Source organism: Meles meles, chromosome 12 (assembly GCF_922984935.1).
Source record: "Meles meles chromosome 12, mMelMel3.1 paternal haplotype, whole genome shotgun sequence".
Taxonomy (NCBI): Eukaryota; Metazoa; Chordata; class Mammalia; order Carnivora; family Mustelidae; genus Meles; species Meles meles.
In genome coordinates, this window is record NC_060077.1 from 3,219,922 (window position 1) to 3,244,346 (window position 24,425).

The 24,425-nt window shown below is 51.0% G+C and overlaps 1 protein-coding gene across 2 annotated transcripts in view; it reads right to left on the minus strand.

Annotated features, from left to right (window-relative positions):
- The window catches only part of WSCD2 (WSC domain containing 2), a 117,649-nt gene extending 104,992 nt beyond the window's left edge, over positions 1 to 12,657 (minus strand). Inside the window, exon 1 of one of the 2 annotated variants that reach the window (XM_046025926.1) lies at positions 12,293 to 12,657. The gene's annotated coding sequence lies outside the window, so the exon portion shown is untranslated. Of the gene's footprint in view, positions 1 to 10,279; positions 10,301 to 12,292 lie in introns of those variants that run through there. The other variant, XM_046025927.1, reaches the window with a different exon arrangement.
- Between the last annotated feature and the right edge of the window lie 11,768 nt (positions 12,658 to 24,425).

The window sequence follows — 24,425 nt, forward strand, 5'->3', positions numbered from 1 at the left end:
TGACAACAGAGATCACAAGTACGCAGAGAGGCAGGCAGAGAGAGGAAGGGAAGCAAGCAGGCTCCCAGCAGAGCAGAAAGCCCGATGCGGGCCTCGATCCCAGGACCCTGAGATCATGACCCGAGCCAAAGGCAGAGGCTTTAACCCACTGAGCCACCCAGGCACCCCAGAAAGTACTAAAAAAATTTTTTTAAAGGAGCTAAAGAAAAAAGGCCCAGAGAGCTGGGTCTAAACTCCATGGCAAAGGGGTCCTGGCACAGAGTAGGTGCTCAGTACGCATAAGGAACCTGACCATCTCCCCAGGATGCTGGGGCTGCAGCTGTACAGGAGAAGCTAAGCTTTGCTGAGTACCTACTATGCGCCCCACACCTCCTTAGGAAGCAGGAGCTCCAAAGACCCCCGTGTTGCCGATGAGAACACTGAGACTCAGAGAGGTACAGTAACCTGCCCTCAGCACACAGCAGAGGGTGGGAGCCGAGACTGAATCCTCCTTCACCTGGAGGAACGGCCACTGAATTACCTTCTCAGGTAATTCTGCCCAGAAAGTTTTATACCAGGAAATCAATAATGTGAAGCAGGAAATCAGAGAACGTTAATAATCTCAGGCAGCAAAATGAACTCCTTCTAAATGGTCGTTCTCACCAAAGTCCATCCAATCCACAGCGCCTGTTACAAATGGTGCAGCTCAGGGGGAAAAGGTCCCCCTGTGGCCATCTGAGGGGATGCTGAAAGCAGAGGGCACATGACCCAGGTTTCTAGAACAATGGGCCGCTGTGTCTTTTGAGGTCATCCACAACGCAAGCGCTCTACAGTATTTGCAAAAGAGGCTCCGTGTCCCCCTCCCTGGCGACATCTGGCTTTACAACATTGGTCCGAATGAACCCACAGACAAGCTTGGTTGGTCTGTCCTGTGCTTTAAAATCACCCGAATTTGTGGCCAACATTTACAATCAGGTGAATTTTGCATCAGACCTTGGAAACCTCTTAGAAGAAACAATCGAGAGACGCAGCCACCCAGGGCTCAGCACTCCCCAGCGACGGTGGGCAGGGACTAGAAGCAAGAGCCCCTGTAGACGAGGCACCTGGTCTCGGGTTCGGTGCAGTCCCTGTGCTCTGTCTCCCTCCTGTGGGACCCACCTACCCCTGGAGGGGTCTGGATGTACAACCCCTCCCTGCCCCCTTAGAGCCATCGCAGCTTTTAGCTGGGGAAGTGACGCGTGCGGTGGGGCTTGCTGGTTAAGGAACAAGGCAATGGCTTTCAGCAACCAACACTGGAAGGAAGTGACAGGTCCAAGGCTCACAGCGGTCACCAGGGTGTCCAGGCTGAGGATCCCGGTCAGGGGTGTCTCCCATCACCCTAACTACTCGCAGAGCTCTAGCCTGGCCTCTATTATCAGCACGCCAGCAATGACCATCACTGTGGCAGCGCTGAGAAGAGCTAGCAGAAACCCAGAACCTGGCACACTTGATCTCATGTCAGCCTCGTGCCGCTGGTAAGGACTAGACAGGCTGCCAAGAGGCCATGTTAGTCTGACTGGCATTCACTTCCTTTCTTCGGTTAACTGGGTCCTGATTTCCTTTGAGGACCCATCTTTTTCCCACTATAGGTCTTCATGGCTTAGGAAGCAGCAAAGAGTAGTCACCTGCCACAAGGCTCCAGGGGTCATGTGACTTGGAGTGGGGCCATGAGGACTGATTCCAGGAGGTGCCAAGGCTCACTTCCAGCCCTTACTGGAGCTGGGCTTGCAGCTGGCACAATGGAAACATGGCGCTACAGGGGCGCCTTGGTGGCTCAGTCGGTTAAGCGTCTGCCTTAGATTCAGGTCATGCTCCCCGGGTCCTGGGATCGAGCCCATGTCATTGGGCTCTCCACTCAGCAGGGAGGCTGCTTCTCCCTTTCCTTCTGCCCTCTACTGCCCTTGCTTGTGCTCTCTATCAAATAGGTAAGATCTTTAAAAATAAAATTTTAAAAATTAAAAAAAAAAGGAAACCTGGAGCTACTAACGGGCATTTGTGTTCAGAAGAAGACAACCAGAGCCAGTCTGAATAGGAAGCCCACACAGAGAAAAGGAGAGTCAAAAAACTGGAAGGAAGAAAGAGTGAGTGAACAGTAACACTGTCGAGCACCTGGATCCAGCCACACCTGAAGGTAGGATGCTAGTTACATGAGGCAATATATTCCCTTTATGCCTGAGAGAATAAGAGAGCAATGATATATAAGTTGGGTTTTCTGTCTTTGACAAACACACTAATCCTGATGAATATAAATACCATCATTAATTTCCATTTTACATAAGTCACTGGAGGCTAAGGGGACTGAAGTAAATTACCCAAAGCCACACAGCTATGAATTGGCAGCACATGAATCTGAGATTTGTCCTAAACCTAAAGCAATCGGTTCAGAAATCTTAGAGGTCTCTTATTGAGCAGTCCCTGTGCCTCTAGGAGCTCAAAGTTGGGGGTTTTTAGGAACACCACATGTTCAGAGTTGCTGGTACATTGTGGTGTGCTGAGGAGGCCAGGAAGGGAGGAGGGGAGGCTGCACCGAGATGAAATATATAATTATTATTTAAATCACTTCGGATGCCATAAGGAGAAAAATCAAAGCTTTCCGTGGCATTTCCCCAGTGCCATTTTTAATTCTATCTTATCAAAACACGGCTGGGATTTGTTTTTCAAAAAGAAAAAAAAACTCCTTTAATTAAAAAAAAAATTCTCTAATAAAAGTTAAAACAGCCCACGGGCCATCAGGTGACAATGGAAGGAAGACAGGGCATTTCAGCAACTTAAAGCAGATTAAAAAACTAATTTGTTGACTCTTTTTTCCAAAGCTCACCTCTCCCTTGGAAAGCTGTGTGTTTTGCATAATGAGGCTGAAATGCTGAAATCGCTGCTGTCTGCTCAGCTCCCTTTTGTTGGGATTTCAATGGGCTCTCACCTCATGTGGGGGTGCAGGGTTTTATCTTGTTGCTCTGACCAGGGTTTAATGGAATCATTTCACTCTCTGTGCTTAAAATCTTTACAAGGTGTTCTACTGCCGGAAGGATAAAAAGCAGAACGTATATGGGGCCCACAAAGCCCTGAGAATTGTCCACCTTCACCATGTACCAGCTCTTCCCCACCCTATACCCCCCCAACACTAAAAGCCCTAGTGTCCGTTTCATTGATTCATACCACTCTCCTTCACACCCCAGGGCCTTTGCACATGCTACTTCCCCTTTCTTCCCATTCTTCACCTGGTCAATCCTGCTCATCCTTCAGATACCAGCTCATTTTCTCTGTCTCGAGGCAGCCTTCTTTTCAAATGCCCTAACTTGTGCCCTCCCAGTATCAGATACTTCCCCTTCTGGCAGTTACTTTGAGTTGTAATTCTACACAAGAAACCATCTCGTTTTTTGTTTTTTGTTTTCTCCATGGTCTTCACAGGGTTTGCACATAGTAAGTGCTCAATAAAAATCTACTGGCAAACAAACGGGTGAACCTCAGTGGATGGGAGGGCATGGTATCAGCATGTCATGGGTTCTCTCAACACCTGGACTTCCTTTATTGCATCCAAAGCCCCAACCCATTCTCTCCCATCTTGTCTCAAAATTGGCTTGCACATTCACCTTCTGCTGTTGTGGCACCCTAGGCATGCTGTGCAGAGAACAGAGCATGGGCTCTAGGGCTGGACTGATGTTCAAATCCCAGTTTTGCTACTCTAGGCTGTGGCTCTCTAGATGTTCTTTCTTTCTTTTGCTTCTCTTCCTTCTCTTCCTTCTGCCTTTCTTCCTTTCTGTTGGGTGGCTTGTCAGTTGGAATCACCTCCCAGAGCCAAGCACAGAACCTGGAAGCTCGTATGAGGTAGGCACCTAATAAAGGCGTGTTGGATAAAGAATGGATGCCCACGTATGCTTTTGAATGGAAGAGCTCAAGTTCAAAGAGAAAACCTTCCAGAGATGTCCCAGCTAGTTTGAGGTAGATGCAGAAACTGGCAAACTCCTCTCCCTACTGGTCCTGAGCAGAAGCTTATGGACACTTCAATGCTAGAAGGAATCTAAGTTATGCCCATTCAAGAAAGTAACTTGTCTTCTGGCTGAGATGATTATCACTGTGACCCACTCATATGCTGGGCATTATTTCATTGAGTCCCCCTTAACAACCCATCATGGCAAGCATCACTGTTCCTGTTTAGCACATGGGGAAATGGAGGCATGATGAGCTCAAACAACTTGCCGACGATCACTCAGCTTGTGAAGGACAGAGCTGAGATCTGGACACAAGCCTGTTCACCTGTGCAGACCACGATCTTGGTCCCCACTCCTGAGGTGGACCGGAGTTAGGCAGGCTACCAGACGTGTATAAAGACACTGCTGTACTCCTTGGAGGCTGTGGCATCTATGAGCCTGGCTCATCACCCAAGGCCATCGCAGTGCCCTGTCCTGGTGGGCCTTCCCTCACGCCGGCCCCCCGACAGCCAGAGCCCTGCATCTCAGTGCTCGTGCCAGCCGGGTTTCTGCAGGTGGCTGGCTCTTTGATGACACACACAAGGCAAACATCACAAGCCAGACACCAAGCACAGAAAGAGGGCCTTGGTTTTTGGCACCAACTTGAGCTCATCTGCAGGTGTTCCCGTTTTACAGATGAGAACATTGAGCCTAGAGAGGGGACCACTAGCTGTTGTGAAATGTCTGGCCTCTGATCCCAAATGTGCCTGTCTGCAAACAATGTTTATTTCTTGAGTGCCTACCATGTGCCAGATACTCTTCTAGGGGCAGGAAAATAGGTCACTTACTCAACACTGTCAGAAACAAGTTCCACATAAGTGAATTTTCAGACCCCTGAAGCATCAGACACAGAAACGTGTATCAGTTTAACCATGGGATGGAAATATTTTATCTGATGAATTATTCTTGACCCTTCACACTACCTACTGAATGAGGTTCACCCTTTCTTCGTGCCATCACACAAGCCAACATTGTTGCTGTTCTAGAATACTGCATTACAGGGTTCTATAATGGGTTGCACAGTTCTGTAATATTGAGACGGGCAGTAGCTAATGGGATGGGGGTGGATTTGACTCCTCTGCTAAACTCCCCCCTGGGCTGTGATTCTTTTATTTCCATGCTTAAAGACTTCATTTATTAAGCAATCTCTACCCCTAAGGTGGGACTCGAACCTATGACCCCGAGATCAAAAGTTGCCACATCCCACCACCTGAGCCAGCCAGGGGCCCCTCGTGCTCATGCTGAGAATCTTGTCATCTGTAGCCTCGTTCTCAGGCTGTCAGCTGCTGTTCCTGGCTGCAGTCTCTCTGCTTCCTCTACCATCCCACACATGTCCGATTTGCTCCCCCTTAAGGGCCACAAGCCTGGAGAAGTCAGGCCGCTGATACGGTGTGCAAAATAAGAGTAAATGGGCTCTGAGTGAGAAGAAACGTTGGCTCTTTTCTGACGCAGACAGTGTAACCATTAAAGGGGACAACCTTCCTGTTCTGATTTACATGTAGCTAAGTTCCCAAGAAGGGCCTGCAGTCATCCCAGGGATAGACCTAACAGTTTTATGGAACCAAAAGCAAGTTGATTGCTTCAGAGATTCTGAATTTTCCCCTCATCTGTGACATGGGCATTCAAACTATGAAGAACCCAGGCCAGTGGCCTGTCAACGGACACTTTGTGGGGGATTCATCTGGGCCATCTTGGTGCAGGAGGGCTCACCTTGGGGACAGTTCAAGAGGTGGAGAGACACAGGAGTCTGCCATCTCCAGAGACTTCTACAGGGTTCATCATGGCCAATGTCGTGTGGCCCCAGCTTCCTGGAGGTTCAGGGACTGCCTCTGCAAAGCCAGAGCCCAGTGCTCACAGCCCCAGTCCCACGGGCATTTTCTGCAATTCACTGTCCTACAGGGGGACTCCTTGGTGAGCCGCAGTAATCCAGGCCCACCCAGGGTGCAGCCTTGCCCACAGACCCAAGCTCGCCATCAATAGCGGGAGAGGGAAAGAGACTTGCTCAAGGCCACAATATCAGTGAGTGGCAGAGTGGGGACCCAGATCCCTCACTTCCCCTCCAGAGGGGCACACAGCTGTCCTCCTAGATTTCTAGGTATCAAGACCCCAGCCATCTGCTTTCCCACTAGCTGAATGGCCTTGGGATGTCCCTTCCTTTCTCTGGGTCTACATCCCCCCAACCAAGAATTCTCCTAGCTTACAAAGTTATAAAGTCTCCAGAGGGGCTACCCTCTTCCTGACCCCCTGGAGGGAAGCCTCAGGCATCACCTGACCCACGGTGATTCAGCCAAGTGCACGAACTTCTCGCCTCATCACTCTTGGCCAATGCCCAGGACCCTGGCTGGGCTTTTTAGCTCAGAAGTCAGCAATTTTTTTCTGTAAAGGATCTGATAGTAAATATTGTAGGCTGTGCAGGCCATATGGGCTCTGTCACAACTACTCACCTCTGCAGTGAGAACTGGAAAGCAGTCATAATACATACACGAACGGCTATGCTTGTGTTCCAATAAAATTTGATTTGTAAAAACAGGCAGTGGACTGGACTCGGCCTGTGGGCCACCGTTTACCAATCCCTGTTCTAAGTCATTCCAAGTGGGGTCTGACACCTCCTGCAGGACTAATTACCTGCAGGTAATTAACTTTTCCTGGTTTGCATATGGGACCTCCCTGGTTTTAGCACTAAATCCTGCATCCTGAGAAACCTCACAGTTTTAGACAAAACAGGATGGCGATCACTCTATCTGCAATCCTGCAAGCCCTGCTTTCTTCCATCTCAGCATTGCTCTGGCTCCAACACTCAACTGTCTCCTGCATAGGGAGGAGGAGGAAGACAAAGAAGAGGAGGAAGAAGGGGCTACTGTTTATCGTGGCTTCCTGGGTGCCAGGCACTGAGTGAAGAGCTTGGTCAGCGTGACCTCCTATGATCCTCTAAGAGCCGGGGACGGTTGAAGCCACTCCCAGGAAGAGGTCAAGATTGGAGTAGATCGCAGTCTAATCTGCCTCCTCCTTCCTCTCCAAACTGTAAGCTCCTGAGGACAGAACTGGGGTCTCTCCCATCGGTATCTTCAGCGCCCAACACAGTATGACACTTAGAAGGTTCTGAGCAAATGCCGATCACTGATGCTGAATGAGTATGTCCATGAAGGAATGAATGAATGAATGAATGAATCGTCCCTTGATCTAGACAGACACTTCCCCATCTACGACATGGTTCATCCCTGCCTATCCAGACTCCAGAGAGGTAAGCTGAAAATGCCAAATAGATGCTGTGCCATCCGTTCTGCTGAAAACGCCTATGGCCCTGGGGGGGGCAATAGGACATCACAGTTGAAAACATGGTCCCTGTCATCAGGTGATCTGGGCACAAACCTCAGCTAGACCTCTTCTGGGCTGTGTGATGGGACCAACCAGCTCGCCTCTCCGAGCCTCCCAGATCAAACGGAAGACAGGAACAGAACTGCTGGAGTTTGGGCCACGAGGCATGGAGGTATGGAGTTCGGTAAGCCCTCCAAAAACATTCACGTATTATCATCATCATCACTGCTGATGTCGGGATGAGCAGAAAGCAAGGAGGGGACGGGGATATCCGTGCTGAGGAAGCATAGGTGTTCACTCTCCAGCCCTGAATGAGCAGCCAGGCCACACGGGAGGAAATGCGCACGCTGGTAAGTGCGTCGGCTAGCTAGAGGCACCGTAATGGTGTGTAACAAACACCCAGAAAACCTCTGGAACACACAGTTAAGAAGCATTTCTCTCGCTAACCCTGCAGCCGGTGGGGTCTTGGCTGAGCTACGTTCTTTACGGAAGTTCGAGCTCAGGGTGGTTGGACGTGTGTTCATTCTGGGGCCAGGCTGAGAGGGCTTTTCCCCCAGCCATGGCAGGAGCCCTTTGAGACCTAAGCTTGGAACGTACTCGCAGTCACTTCCATCTTCTACTAAAGACCAAAGCCAGTCATGGGGCCAAACCCCCAGGGAAGGAGCAGGGGCCTAAACAAGCCTCCCCACCCCTTGAGTGAGAAAATGCCAAATCCCACGGCCAAGGGCAGGGTGCAGGGAGAAGGGAGGAAGCAGGGCCAGGGATAGCTCCATCCCAATAGCAAAACACCAGCCACACCTTGGAAAGTCCCCACCCACCCACCCCCACCCCCCACCCCCGCCAGCCCTGCCCTCCTCACCAGGTTCCTCTTCAGTCCCTTGGCCTCATCAGCATTTGGTCAAAACGTAGAAGACACCCCAAGTGCTAACACTTGCAGTCCTGGGGGACCCCGTCCCCAACTTCCCAACATCTGGACCTGCTCCGGGGAGCCATTAATCTCGGGCAATTTCTTTCCTCACTTGATTTGTTTATTTAAGGAAAACAAGTTGTTCCTAATTAGAAGCTCTGCTGGCGAGATGTTCAGTGCGTCCTAGGCTGCCTATTTTCAGACCTTCTGCCTAAAATTACACCTGCACTCTTAACATCTGTGAGCATGATCGGCAACCATCCCGCATGCAGGCTTTTGGCGAGAGAGGCTCATGGTGCTGTGGGGGCCGAGGGAGCCGGGGACAGGGGGTCCCTGGGCTTCAGAGCAAAGGCACTTGGAAAGATGCACAAGTAACACACCCCAACAAGATGCTCGTAGCTGGCACAGATCACCGAGTCAACCCTTGGCGACAGCCCGAACACCGTCCTGACCCGAGGCACGGGGCAAGGAGCGGTTTTAAAGAGTCAGAGAGGTTTTCTGGTGGGACACTCTCAGCTTCCATCCCCCCACCAGTCTTGCACCTCCACGGACACTCAAACACACCCGCAGAGACACACATGCTCAGAAACACACACACACGCACGCACAGAAGTCATTCTGTCTCACAGACAGGCCAATACACCGCAGGTGTGCGTGCACGCACACACACACGCACAGGTGCACACACTCAGAAACTCACACACAGGAGACATGCACTAATGTCACACTGCAACCCCCCCCACACAGAGACATACGCACGTGGAGACACACTCCAGTATGCACAGCAACCCCACACACTGGATACTAACACTCAGAAACACGCACCAAGAGATACAATCAAGTGTGCAAAGCTACATAAAAGCACGCACATCCAGAGACACAGGTACATACACAGAGTTGCCCAGAAAGTTCACCACGCCATACACAAGGTATACACCCCCCAAAACACACAGCGACACAGAGACACCCACAGCAGTTACAAACAGGTCCTTGCACAGACACAGAGACCAGGGAGTGTGCAACACGACGCAAACACGGGCACAGAGAGATAAAAAGGTATGCTGAAAAACAAGTAGGCTGGAAGCACATACCACAAGTTCACGCTCACCGTGTTGCACACGCATGCAGGCACTCACACACGCCCACACAGACACGTGCACACACAGCTGCCGAAGCAGGCGCCCAGACAGGCCTGCCCAGCCTCTCGAACACAGGATGTGCCGCACGCAGCCCCCCAGACACATGGGTGCAGCTGGGCAGCTGTGTGCCTCCCTGACACAGACGCACATCCAACTCACAAATACAACCGCTGGACACGCACAAGCTCGGATCCATACCCACACTTGCTCTGACTCACCTACGCACACATCCTCTGAAAACACACATGCACACACTCAGAAATCCACAAGCAGTCTCACAAGTGTGCACACTCAGACTGACCCTATTCACATGTGTGCACACACGCGTGCGATTTTTATATGTCAGGCTCCTCTGAACATGTGTGCACGGACCTGAGTCAGACTCCTCTGACCATGTGTGCACGGACCTGCATGAGAATGCACTCATTCACACACATCCACCTGCGCACACCCACATCCTACTCCGCCGAGACAGCAAACTGTTCATTTTCTGAATACCCAAAGTCAGGCCCGCAGACCGAGCCAGCACCTGGCCAGACTGCTTCTGCCCCGCCTCCAACTGCCTGGTAACTCACTCTACCTCAAACCAGATAAGGTCTGCCCCCTCAGCATGGACTCGGGGTGAACCCTGGTTTGGGGGAGGACACAGAGGTCCCAAGCCTCAGAATCACTCAGAAATAAATAAGACGGACCAAAATCTACCGCCTTTCCCCACCATCCTGACAAACCCTCTTCCTTATCCCAAACACACACACACACACACACAGAGACACATGTGCGGCACAAGGCACTTTCCCTTAGCACAGCTGTTCCTGTCCAACAGCCTGCTCCAACAGCCTCAGCAGCCTGGGTGCCCGACACCCAGACATACTGAACTTCTTGGTCCGGGTTCCCTGCACTGCCGTGAAGTTGAAGCCACGGAGACAGCTTACCTCCACCTTCTGTTGTCATGGCGACGTGGCAGCTGGGCGCCTCCAGCCCTCCCTGCCTGCCCTGAGCTCCTCTCTAGGAGCTGCTGGCCCAGCAGAGCTTTTATGGAGGAAGCAGCGAGGGGGTGGAGACTGCAGGTGTCAGTTGATTGGAAAGAACAAGGGCCCTGCCTCCCAGCCAGGATCACCTGGTGCTCAGGTGGGATAAGAGAGAGCCTCCCTGGGGAAAACAGCCCCCACAGGCTCGCACACAAGCGCTGGCAAGAGACAGCGCCCCTCCTGCATAGCCGGGTCGGAGGAGACCCAGTCTTCACCAGACTCTAACGTCACCACTTTCCAAGCACCAGCTCCCCCCGACCCAACACTCCTCCTAACAAGAACTATGAACTCCCCATCTTAACAGGGGCCCGCCGAGGTTCAGAGGGTGAAATGACTGGTCCAACTCAGATGCGTCTGAGTCCCACGTCCTTTAAACATTCAACTGTACTACGGGATTTTGAAAATCTCTGTGATGATCGCTCAGGGCATTAGAGTGTCTGAACTCGGACCTCTGAAGACCCATGAAACCTCTTCATTTTGTAGAAGGAGCAGCTGGAGCCCAGAGAGGTCTAGCGATTTGCCCAAGTCACACAGCACATTGACAGAAGGCTTGACGCTCCAGAGATGAGGTTTCCCCAGAACATCAAGTGCCAGCCTCTGACCTCAGGTCTCAGCAGTAGAGAGAAGCAGCTCCTAGCTAGGCCCCAGGTCAGAACCCTAAGCAAGAGCAGAAGGTCCTGAGACTCCTACCTCATTGCTCGAGAAACGTCCCAGAACCACACAGCAATGTATTATTCCCCAGAGGCTGATGCCCAGCCCAAGCAGGACCAGTGGATTATTTCTAACCTTCAGGTCACGGTCAGAGGCATTTCCACTGCCTGCCTTCCTGACCAACTTGTCCATCCAGATGGCCCCAACCCTAGGCTATATCCCCTGCGAGAAAGCCCCACACATCTAGGAGGCTGTGACCACAGGGATGGCTCCCAGATGGTCCTCAGAGACCAGGTGGCCTCCTGGGAGCAGGCTTTTCATTAGGAGGGAGAGAAATCTGGCCAAACTCATGAGCTCTATGTTTGGGCTCTGCAGAGCCTCTAGGGACCTGGAGTGTGTGGGGACTACCGACAGCCTGAGCTGCAGATGAGGACAGTGCGAGCCTCTATCCAGCTGTCCATTCCAGCCCCTTTGTCGCACAAAGCTAGTCCCTCCCCAGGCTCTGAATGCTCTCATTCAGGGGCCCAGGTAACTTCCCCAAATCTTCGGTTCATCTCAGGAGCTGCAGGTAATGGGAGATGATCCCCACCTTTCCCAGCATCTCTGCCAAGGAGGTGAGTGGGCCCCTGTAATGCCACTTGGGGCTGTGGGAAGAGCTTGGATCCAGGAGGTCTGGGAGAGGGGGCCAGGCCCCATTTCTCTCTCCCCCTCCTGACACACACACACACCCCCGCGGGAATGGGCAGAAGCAAGCCTGCAAAGCACACAGCCCATCCCCTGGGCAGCCCTGGAAGCCGCATGCACCCCAGCACCATCGCACAAGCACCTCCTGAAGCCAACTTGAAAATAGGACCGGCTCCTTCTCCCCCGAACTGTGGACAAGCCAAATATAGGGAAATTCATCAATTTAATTAAAGGGGCCCACCGCCTCCAAACACAACCCCAACCCCGGCCCAGCTCAGCCTGAGAAACCTCGAGTGCCTGCCTTTGGGGACCCAGAGGGATTGCCCGCAGGAAGGACGCATGGATGAGCCCTAACGTCCCACCCTCTGCCAAAGGAGAGAAAGTTTGTCATTTACCCCAGCGCTGGGCTGTCACTACTCCGGCCTCCTTCCTTACCAGGCTCCGGGCGCTGAGCCCCCAGCCTGCGGGGAAGTGGCTGGACCTGGAAGCCCCGATTGGGGGCAGGAATCGTTTGGCGGCAGCTCGGCCGCCCCGCTCCCCCTCCGGAGCCCTTCTACCCGGCCCTGCCGCCTCGGACCTTACCTGAGGGGGGTCTCGGCTACTTGCAAACTCTGCCAGCGGAGCCCAGCCGGCGCCGGGGTCTCCCTCGGCGACTCGCGCGTCCCGCTCGGCGCGCCCGCTCCGTGGGCGCCTTCCCCGCTGCCAGCCGCTGCAGTGGCATCCAGCAAAGCCGACTCCGGATCGCCTTTCTCGCCACCAAGCCTGCTCCGGGCCCGGTCCGGGACGGGGCGGGGGTAGGGGGCTGCTCTTCGGGGCTGGTGCAGGGGGCCACCCTGCGCGCGGCCAGCGGGAAAGTGCAAGAGTGTGCGTCCTGGATTGCAGCAGCGGCGACAGCGGCGGCCGGGGACGAGGAGGCGGTGGCGACGCCAGCCGGCGAGCCGGGGAGGCGGGCGGCGGCGCGAAGTGGAAGCCGGGCTCCCGCGAGCCTGGCGCCCGGGCGGGCTGGCGGGCGGGCGGGCGGCACTGCGGGTGCCCCGCGCCGCGACGAGGCCCCGCGCGCGCGCGGCCACCCGGCCCGGGGATGGCGAGGCCGGGGCGCGGCGGGCGCGGGCGGCGGCTAGGCGCCGGGCTCCGGCCGCCTTGCCTCGCGCTCGCCGCCTCGCGCGCTGCCTCGCTCGCTGCCCGGACTTCCCGTCTCCCGCCCGAGCTCCCCGCGCCGCCGCCGCTGCCAGCAGCGCGCCTCAACCGGGCGCGCTCCTCGCGCGGAGCCACAGCGCTGCCTCCGCTTAACTCCTTACGTGCCACCTGGCCCTCCCGCAGCCGTCCACGGAGCCGGGCAGCCCGGCGCCAGGCAGGCCTCCCCGCCTCGCTTTGCTTGTCTCTGAAATGGGCTCGCGGCCCCGCTCTGGGGAGTGGGGTAGAGAATTAACGGAGCGAATTAATGATGCGAAGTGCCATGCCGCGGGCATTAAGGAAGCGCTCGATAAATGGCAGAGGATTGGCTGCTTCTGCTGCTGCTGCTGCTGTGCTGGGTTAGCAGGTTACCCTGCAAAGAGTAAACACGCTGAAAAAGGCAGTTTGGTTTGTTGGTGTTTACTTTGTTCTTTTTAACAGGAAGTAGGTTTAAGCTGTGTGACCCTGGGTTGGTCACTTACCCTCTCTGAGCCTGTTGCAGAAGATTCCCTCTGCGCTGTGTGACCTTGGGTCTCAGCACACCCTCTGAACCTCTTGTAGTAGCCTCATCTGTAAAGTGGAGGATGATCGATGTAGCCCACCTTCAAAGGACCTCCTGCAAATCTCTGGAAAGGGAGCTGCTCTCAAGAGAACCACCATGGAGCCACAGTAGTTCCAATGGGTTCTACATTGGCCAATGTAGTTCCAAACACATCACCTCATTAAGTCATGGAAACAACCCTAAGAGGCAACTTGTTTCCACTCCACTTCGCAGATGAGAGATTTGGCGCCCCAGGATGTTAAGTTCTCCCAAGTTAGCACACTTACAGAGGACTGGAGCTGGACCCTGGACCTTCTGACTCCAAAACCAGTACTTTTAAGCTGGGGGTTGAAGGAGAAGCTGTAATGTGGACCAACCTTTGTTGAGGCTAACAACCAGAATTCGCATCTGCATTTCTTTAATTAGAACATGTTGTATTTCCAATTATAAAATTAATTCTGGTCTAACGTAGGTATTTCAGAAAATGCTAAAATATAGGAAGAAAAGATCAAGATCAAGAAGATCTTGATGTAGTTCCCCCAATCTTTTTTCTATACCCACATGTAAAGGCAGTTCGCATAAGGGGAATAATCCCAAGCACACCACTCCGTATCAGGATATAGGAAGGGTCTGGCAAACGCAATTCATGAATCCCTTGCTGAGGCTGGACCCCCAGCTGCCCAACAATCCCAGATGACAGTTACCCTACTACTAGTCCAATAGAAACCCCACCAGGCTGGGGATTTGTGCATTTCACTCAGTTTCCATTGGACAAACCCTGCTCTGATGCTTTCCCTTCTCCCACTGTTCCTGTGTCTCTTAGAAGACCAAATCATTCCTTTGCCTGGAGTACAGAGACGACAGATGTCACACACACCTTCCAGGCTGCCCAACCCCATCAGGAACAAAGCATTCCCAGAGTGCAGTCCCCAGGCGGACAGAGGCAAGTGCTCCGGCTTAAAGGTGCAAGCAATCTGGGTTCAAATCTGGGCTCTGTCTCAAGCAGCTATCACCTCTCTGAGCCTCTGTTTCACGTCTATAACATGGGGCAGAAAGAACACCAACCCTCTGGAGTCGTGAGGCTTACCCAAGACAAAGACCAGTAAATACTCAACTCATAGCAGCTGTTGCTTTTCATTAGCGAGGAGAAGGGATCTGAAGAACACTAATACTGATTGCCAACAACTATTGAGTCCTTGCTAAGTGCAGGCACAATTCCCATTAATTCCTAAGAACAACTTCAGGTGATTGGTATTAGGATTTAGTCCATTGAGAGATGGGGAAACTGAGGCCCAGAGAGATGAATTCCTCTGTCCGAGGGTACATAGTAAGCCCACAGCAGAGGTTGGGCTAGATCCCAGCTCTTCTGGCCCCTGCTGCCTGGTCACCAGTACAATTCCAAATGGCAGACTTGGTACCTTTCCCATGTCCTCCTCGTCCCTCCCCAGCTCAGAACCCTCTTGCTCTGTCTGGGGGACAAACCTCCTCCTGGGAGTGATCTGAGTGATCTAAGGACTGACACCAGGCTAAGGAGCCCCCTGCAAGATGCTGGGGGGCTGAGAACAGAAGCTATTAATCTCCAGCGGCTCCCAGTCTACTTGCACCGCAGCCCACTTCTCCCTGCTCCTCCCCAACCCCCCCTCAGGCATAGGCATTGGGCTCATGGCGAAATGGAAAAAGCCCCAGGCTGGGAATCGAGCAGGTGAAGTTCAAATGTTAGGCAAGTGTCCTGGATCGGTCACTCCCCCTTTTGAATTCACTTCATCAACCACAAAAGGACGAATAATAGTCTTCCCCGCCTACTTCCTACGGTTGTTGTGAAAATTATGGATTGGAAAACACCTTGAGGGTAGAACCATGTATAAATACACAGCTGTGATGTTAGAGTCATCGCAGGCATCATCATACAAGCAGTACAACAGAGCATCGTGACATTCTGTAGCCGTGGAAACTGGGGGCTCTGGAGACAGGGTTGTTTTCCCCCATAAAATGTCCACCATGTGGGTGGGAGGGGGCTTGCTCTTCTTTTTCTTCCCTTGCCTAATTCTTGGGGTTGCCAGGGCACCATCCAAACACTGTGTAACCCCGTTGCTGGTCTTTAAAACCAAGAGATTGAGATTCGCTATAAAGAGTAAGGAGTAGGGGCTCCTGGGTGGCTCAGTGGGTTAAGCCTCTGCCTTCGGCTCAGGTCATGATCTCAGGGTCCTGGGATCAGGCTCGCTGCTCCGCGGGGAGCCTGCTTCTCCCTCACTCTGCCTGCCTCTCTGCCTACTTGTGATCTGTCAAATAAATAATTTTTTAGGATCTTATTAATTTATTTGTCAGAGAGAGAGCACACAAGCAGGCAGAGAGAGAAGCAGGCCCGATGCGGACCTCGATCCCAGGACCTTGGGATCATGATCTGAGCCGAAGGCAGCGGCTTAACCAACTGAGACATCTAGGCGTCCTGAAATAAATACATAAAATCTTAAAAAAAAAAAAAAAAGAAAAGTGAGGCGTAAACTTTTAAGATTTTTGTCTAAACCACACACAGTCAGTTTGGGCAGAATGGGACATAGTCCACTTCCTCTAGACCGGATCATTGGACAAACTCTAATTTTTGCTAAGGTCCTGCTCTGAGCAGGTCCTTGGCCTGGCCCTCTTTTGTGTATCAGGTTTCTGAGCCTCTTCCTCTCTCTGCTCTCTCTATTTTAGCACAGAATCTTACTGTTTCTTGGCCCAAGTCTGCTGCAGGACTCAGGGAGGAGAGTGAAGAAACAAAGCCATCTTTGAAATCAATTATAAAGACCAAAACTATGATGTAAGAGAGCTTCTGTGAGTAAGATGACATAACACCTCCAAGCTACGTTCGTAGAACAAGTCCCGAACCAGTACATCCCTGTTGTTGAACCACAGCGTCTAAAAATAGTATTTGCTGTAATTTCCTGAGTAGCTGGTATAAATGGAAGGAGTGTTAGAGTAGAGAGCGAGCTGTGCCGGGTGGTAACTAACTCCCTTTTGATGGTAGTTTTTTCTTTTTCTTTTTTAAGATGTCGTTTATTTTTTTAATTTGACAGAGAGAGAGCACAAGCAGGGGGAGCCTCGGAGCGAGAGGGAGAAGCAAGCTCCCCTAGAAGCAGGGAGCCCAATGCTGGGGCTTGATGTGGGGAGTCCGGGATCATGACCTGAGCCAAAGGAGTCTGCGAGGAATCTCTCTCTGCTCCCCAGCCCCTCCATTCAGAATCCTCCTGTGATTTCCCCGACATTCCCCCCACCCTAAGCCCATCCCCTCTGATAGGGGCTGGTCTGCCATTCAGACTCCCAGAGTCCAAGAGCTGTGTCTTTCAACCATTCTTCTGTCCCTGGCACTCACTCAACACAGCACTCGGCACACAGTAGGCTGTGTTAGTCCGCTTGGGCTTCTGTAACGAAAACACTGAAGACTGGGTGGCTTATAAGCAACGGAAGTTTATTTCTCGCAGTTCTGGGGGCTGGGAAGTGCAAGACCAAGGTGCCAACAGATTCAGTGTCTGGTGAGAACCTGGTTTGCAGACAGCCATTTTCTTGCTGTGTCCTCTTTGGGTGCACGGGGCTGAGGGAGTTCTCTGCGGGTCTCATTTGTAAGGGCAAGGATCCTATTCATAGGGCTTCCACCCAGGTAACCTATTCACCTTCCAAAGGCCTCCCCTCCTCCTAGTATCATCTTAGGGATGAGGTTTTAATGTACGAATTCTGGAGGGACGCATTCGGTCTAGAGCACAGGTGCTCTGAAAGAAATGAATGAATTAATAAAACCGTCCAGTATTGCTGCAGATATATACAGATGAAAAGAAAATCTGGTGTGATCCGGAGAGTTCACTCATTAAAAATTCAGTAAAAGAGGCAAAGGTACGTAAAAGTAGAAGAATGTATACTGCAGTAACTTTTAATGGCAGAACGCCAGAAAGAGTCCAAATGCCCAACAAGCGAGAGAACAGAGGGACCAATTCCGGTATATTCTTAAAGGGAAGGTACCACTCGGCCATGAAAAGTAATGAACTAAAACTCTATGCATCAACGTGGATAAATCTCAGAAATTAGAGCATTGAGTAAAAAAAAAAACAAAAAAACAAAAAGCTGGCTGCAAGATAATAAAGCTAATTGCAAAAGGATACATACATAATACCAGTTAATAAAATTCAAAACTACGGAAGACAATTCAGTATATTTTTATGAGCACCTACATGTACAGTAAAAGCAGAGAAACCGTGAATACCAAGTTCAAGAGAGAGGTTGCGGCTGTGGGGGGAGAAAGGGGGCAGCGAAGACTACAGAGCGCTTTCGTTGTGTCTTTAATGTTCTACGTCTGATGCTGTTTGGTGATACGTAGAAGTTTTATTGTTTTTTGGATTTTCTATTGTATGCCTGAAATATTTTATTTTATTTTTTATTTTATATTTTTTAAGATTTTATTTATTTATTTGATGGCGAGATCACAAGTAGGCAGAGAGGCAGGCAGAGAAAGAGGGGGAAACAGGCTCCCTGACAAGCAGAGAGCCCGATGTGTGGCTTGATTCCAGGACCCTGGGATCATGACCTGGGCTGAAGGCAGAGGCTTAACCCACCTCACCCAGGTGCCCCTGTGTGCCTGAAATATTTTATTAAAGAAAAAAAAAAAAAACCCAAGCTAGCTGTTGAGAGTGAAGGCCTAATTCCTACCCCTGTTCAGATATTTGCTATGTGTCTCGAGCAAGGGATTTAATCTCTCTGAGCTTCGGTTTCCTCAACATTACAATAGGGATAATAAATCTTGGAAGAATTAAGTGACATCATGGGTGTGGAGGGCCCCCTGTGGGTAAGGTGCTGAGCAGGGCCTCTGTTCCAAAGCACTTCCCTCAAAACCTTACTTCCTTTTAGGGAACCAACGATGGTCACATGGGGACCTGCTAAAACAGGGACACAGGTCCCAGAGGCACCCAGACAGGTTCTAATGTGGCTTCCTAATCCCAAGGCCTATTTACGTCACCATGAAAGAGATGGAGAAGAATAATGTCATTAGGGCATCCCTTTCTATTTTATATACATATATTTTTTAATATTTTAATTATTTATTTGTCACAGAGATATCGCAAGTAGGCAGAGAGGCCGGCAGAGAAAGAGGGGGAAGCAGGCTCCCTGCTGAGCAGAGAGCCCAATGCGGGGCTCGATCCCAGGACCCTGAGATCACGACCCGAGCCGAAGGCAGAGGCACAACCCACTGAGCCACCCAGGTGCCCCCTATTTTATATTTTTTTAGTAAAAAATCTGATGCTTAACACACCGAGGCATGTATCTTAACAAAAATACACAAATTCAAATGCACTGTTTGTTAATAGCCCCAAACTGGAGACAACGCAAATGTCTATCCGTGGAAGAAGTTGCACTCTTTCCGCAGAATAATACTCTCCGGCAAAGAGAATGAACAAGCTATTGCCATCAGGACCACACAGACGAAATGTCCCAAACAGTGGATGAAACAAACCAGACTCAAAGCTTTTACCTGCTGATATTTACATAAAGTTCAGCACTGGCAAAATTAACCAGGAGGCTAGATGTCAGAGCAGTGGTTATGCTTCAGTGAGAGGTTGGAAGTGGGCTGGGGGCGGGGGGCATCCGGGGATGGATAGTGTCGCGTTTGTTGGTCTGGGTCCTGGCTCCAAGGGTGTGTTCTTCGTGAGAATGCATGAGCTGTACTCTTATTGCTTGTCCACTTATGGCCATATATTACACTTCAATTAAAATGTTGTTTAATATAAAAAAAACTTGCCAATTGCAGTATTTTAACCACTATTAGTTACTGATTGCTTATGCAACATCACGGATGGAGTCATATAATAGAGGGCAACTGTGGCCTCTCAGTTAGCAACTCCTCCGAAGCCTTGACCTTGAACAGTACCAGCTGAAACCAGCTTTCCTTTCAGGCTCACTGAAAGGGGGGATTGTCTACTGAGGACCCAGCCAGGTGGAGACAAGGGCCATTACTCAGGACATCTGATCCAGAGAGACAGGCAAATTATCTGATTTGGCAGTTTCCTGGGATCAGATGGCCCAGATAATGGTCAAACTGCCATGGAGACAACACACATCCCAGCCAAAAACCCACCAGGTGGACCCTTCTCCTGGAGCCATACTTGTGGGCAGAGCGCAGAGAGAGGCCTGTGCCACCCCCCGGGGGTTTCCTTTCTGCAAGAGGAGCCAAAGGAGCTCTTCCAGAATGTGCAGAGGCCCCAGAAAGGTAAGGCCAATCTGGTCCCAGGGGCGCTCCAGGCCCGTCCCCTCCAAGGATCCAGCTCTGAGCCTTTGGGCAAAGATGATCTCATTTAATCTAGCAGCCCTAGAAAAGAAGTAGCATCACAACTCCCATTTCTGGCGGAGCAAACAGGCATGGAGGGATTGAACGAGTCTCCAGGGACTGAACACTAGGGGCGCTATTCCCCACTTCTTACCCAAGCCACACCTGGCATCCCTATGAGCCTCACTTCCATGGGATGCTCAGGTCACCCGCCATGCAGGCTCGCATGGGTTCCATGGCGGAAACCGCTGCAGAGGTAGAAGACAGAGAAAGCAAGATCGGACAGGAAGAGCCTTCAGACTGGATACAGGTCTGCCCCCTGGGAAAGGCCGGGGAAGGAAGGAGGTCTGTGCGGGGAGATCCCCACGCCACAGCTCAGCTCAGAAACAAGAATATCATCCTGAGTGTACCTTGACTTCCATGGGAAAATCATATTTAATTATACACTGACACACCTCTCACCAATGGGAGCAGTACCAAGCAGAGACTTTTATTTTTTTGAGATTATTTATTTATGAGAGAGAGAGTGAGATCGAGAGAGCGCACATGCATGAGCGGGGAGAAGGGCAGAGGGAGAAAGAAGCAGAATCCCCGTTCAGCAGAAAGCCCCATGCAGGACTTGATCCCAGGATCCTGGGATCATGACCTGAGCCAAAGGCAGACTCTTAATCAACTGAGCCACCCAGGTGCCCCTGGATGGATTTTCTTTTTTAAAAGATTTTATTTGAAGTAATCTCTACACCTAATGTGGGACTTGAACCCACAACCCCGAGATCAAGAGTTGCACATTCTACCGACTGAGCCAGCCAGGTGCCCAGAGTAAAGACTGTCTTAAAACACTGTTGCTTATGTATCCAGTTATCTGTGGCCCAAGCCTACCCTTGGAGCCAAAAGCCCGGTCTTATTTGTCAGGTGGTACCAGCAGAGAGCAAGGCGTTCACACATTATAGGGACTCATAATGCACATTTCTGAGCCTGAACTGGAGGCAGAGCCGTGGGACCACATGCCACATGCATGAGTTGATTTAATCCCTGATGTGGGAAACAAAGGCAGAAGAAAAATTATTAAATTTCCTTACTACCTACAGCCCATTGACAAACCCTTGAAACAAGAACTTCCTCTAGGAACTCAACTGCCTTGATGTTGACACTTTGCTAAGGGCAAAAGACAATCCTAGCCCAACAGCCCCTCCGCCCCTCCCCCCCCCCCGCCCCTGCCTAGGATCCTGTAAGTCAACTTTAACATATAAAAATTCCTTTGGAAGTTTCCTGTATCTCTTAACCCCCCCAAGATAGGTCTTGGCAATCACCCCCCAAGCCTATCACCCGCCTATAAACATCTGAAGGGTCTCACAGATAAGGTTTTATTAGACAATAATAAATGACCTTTTCCCAACAATAGCTAGCCGCTTCAAGGTCCTAGAAACCTTGTTCCCAAATTCCTTAAGAGATTTACTTTAACCCTATCCCCTTCCCAACTTGAAAGTGTATAATGGGCCACTCCTCGTGACCCCAGGGCAGCTCTTACTCCCCAGAGATCCTGTCTCTGTGCTTTAATGAAACCACCTTTTTGCACTAAAGATGTCTCAAGAATTCTTTTTGGTATACTGAAAAGAAATTTTAAAAAAAGAAGAAAAGAAGAGAAAAGGAAAAAAAAATATTTTTTGGCCATGGGCTTTGAACCTGAACGTCTTTCCTCCATCAGTCCCCACCACAGCCCCATGTGGATAGTACTGTTCTCATCTTCCCAATGGAGAAACTGAGGCCCACCAGGGTGAGACAACTTTCCCAAAATCACACACTGGGAGGTTTCAGGCCAGGGTCGTCCTGGCTCCACGCTGGGGTTCTTCTGGTGGCTGTCAGGCCTGGCAAACAGGTCAGTCCAAGATGCAGTCAAAAATGCAGCCCGATGTCCTCATTCTCCCTGGAGATGCCTGCCCAGTCTCCAGGGAAATACTCTTGGAAACCAACCTCTTCTGGCGTGTTCCAACTGAACCCCATGAGTATCCTAGAAAGAGAGAGCTGGGGGCTTGTGGGCTGAAAGGTTTTTACTATGAAGGTCAGGAGAAGTCAGCACGCCCTGGTTACAGAGCTGCTCCAAGAAGCTTGTGTTTTGAATGTCATTTCTTCCCCATGTCTCCCATCCAAGTACTAACCAGGCCCGACCCTGCTTAGCTTCCGAGATCAGACGAGATCGGGCGCGTTCAGGGTGGTATGGCCGTAGACTCTTCCCATGTCTTCTGTGTTCAACCTTTTTCCATGCAAATAAACTCAAGAGCCACAACCGTGCAAATCACAACAGCAATTTTTGCTGATCTCCTACTAGGGGGAGTCTGGGGTCTGCTGGTCTGGGACCCATCACATCCATGTCGGCCTTGCAAAGTCACCGCCGCCGTGCACGTGGGTATTCCTACTTCCATCTTCCAGGTGAGCAAACAGGCTCAGGGAAATGAGGTAACCTGCCCACTGCTGGAAAGTGGCACAGAGGAGACCTGGATCCAGCCGGGTCAAGGTCTGAGCGTAAGACAGGGAGAAAGGACACCAGCAGCCTGAACCGGGAGCTCCCTGGAGGCAGCCATTCCTTAAAGACATATTGGAACAGCCTTGTCCTTGGCACCCTGCCTCCCATCACCAGCTTGTCCATCCTCCAAACTCAGCCACAGCAATCTCTTAGAACATACACAGCTCTGACTACACCACCCCCTGCTCAAGACCTCCAAATGGCTTCCTGTTTCCCACAGCTGAAAGCCCAGACTCCTTCGCTTGGCGCCCAAGGCCTTCTGCAGCCGGGCCTCAAATCCACTTCCTGTCTCCTTTCCCACTGTTCCAGCCTACCCTCTGCAGCAGACGCTCCACTCCTCCCCTACACCGCATGCTCATTCTCCACCTTGCCTCCGAAGATGCTCTCTTTCCTCCCTAGAGTGTTCTTTCTCTCCTTCTGCTTCTACACCCAGTGAACTGCTCGTTGTTCGATTTCAAATAGTGCCTTCACTAACATACCAGGGATGGGAGAGTAGAGTGAAACCAGTTGTGCCAGTGGAATCTTCCTCTCTTTATGCCTTAGGACACAATCAGAGAAGGCAATTCCATAGCCTTGGTCGAGCCCAACGAAATGCCTCTCCAAAACCATTTACAGAAGCTGGAAGCCTCCCTCCATCCCTTATCCCCACACTGACTGTTCTGTTTGCCCAGAAAAAGCATAGCCCATCTTTGGGAAAACTGCTTCTTTCCATTCCAATCTTGTGTGTGTGTCTGGAGGAAGCCATCCCTGAATGTGGTAGGGACACTTTGGAGTCTAACTTGGCCAGTCTCAGAATCCCAAGGCCCAGATCACAGTGATTGGTCCAGGAATTGGCACATGACCCAAGCCCAGCCAATCAGAGAACTTCCCTGGGAGTTTTCTGACTAGTTGGTGGGGAACAATGCTATCTCATGTGGTCGGAAGGTTCTAATGTTTAAATGTCCAGAGCCACCCGTGATACTGGTTTGAGTCTAGTGAGGATGACTAGCTTGAGGGAATGAACCAGTATGCCGACAATAGACTAGACAGAGAGGATGTTGCTGAATTAGTTTCCGGCTTCAACCCTCCTCGAGATTGCTTTCACCCCTGATCTTTCTGCAAATGGGTCTTGGGGGGGCCCATGAAGTCTTTAGTAGGAGTTCAAGTTCAAGATGGGTTCTGATCTTAAAACCATAGGGTGAATTTTGGTCTCTTAACAACTACAGGGTTCTAACAAACAAGATTTAAAACTCATTCTTCAATTACATTAGGTGATAATGCAGTCAATAAATATTTATTAAAGACCCGGTATAGACCAGGCTCTCTGCTAAGGGGGATCCCAGAGGGAGAGAAAAGTATGGTCCCTGCCCACACAGAGCTCAGTCCACATTACCCTCACTTAGCTATTGAAATTTAAAATAGTTAAAATTGGGGCACCTGAGTGGCTCAGTCGTTAAGTGGCTGCCTTCAGCTCAGGTCATGATCCCAGGGTCCTGGGATCGAGTCCCGCATCGGGCTCTCTGCTTGGCGGGGAGCCTGCTTCCTCCTCTCTCTCTGCCTGCCTCTCTGCCTACTTGTGATATCTCTCTGTCAAATAAATAAATAAAATCTTTAAAAAAAAATAAATAAAAATAAAAAAAATAAAATAGTTAAAATTAAATAAAATTGGAAATTCAGTTCATTAGACTCACATGCTACCTCTCAGGTACTCAGCAGTCCCATGTGGCTGGTGGTTACCATGTTGGGCAGCTTGGACACAAAACCCCGCCCTCGGCACAGAACTTTCCACTGGCCCAAGCTGGTCTAGAGCCCTGCCCATCCAAAGTGTTCTTGAAACCAGCCCCGACAGTCTCACTGGAAACGCAGAATCTCAAATTCCATCGCAGATTTAGTGAGTTGGAATCTGCATTTCAAAGAGATTGTTGTGACTTCTTAAATTAACATGTTAGTGGAGCCTGGGGGAAGAGGGTGTTGAGCCACAGTTACAGGAGACAGCAGCGGTTTGAAATAGAGTTCATTGGTTACTCACTGGTCAGGCAGGGAAGGGGTACTCAGCTGCCTGGGGGGTCTGAGCAGGGAGGTCCAGGCAGAGTGCTGGGGGCACAGGACTTCATTATGGTCCATGGGTCCCCAGTCTGAGGCTAGTCAGTTCTGAACAAAAAGGGTGGGATTCTCATAAGCCTCGTGGCCCTGGGCGGCAGGAGAGAACGCT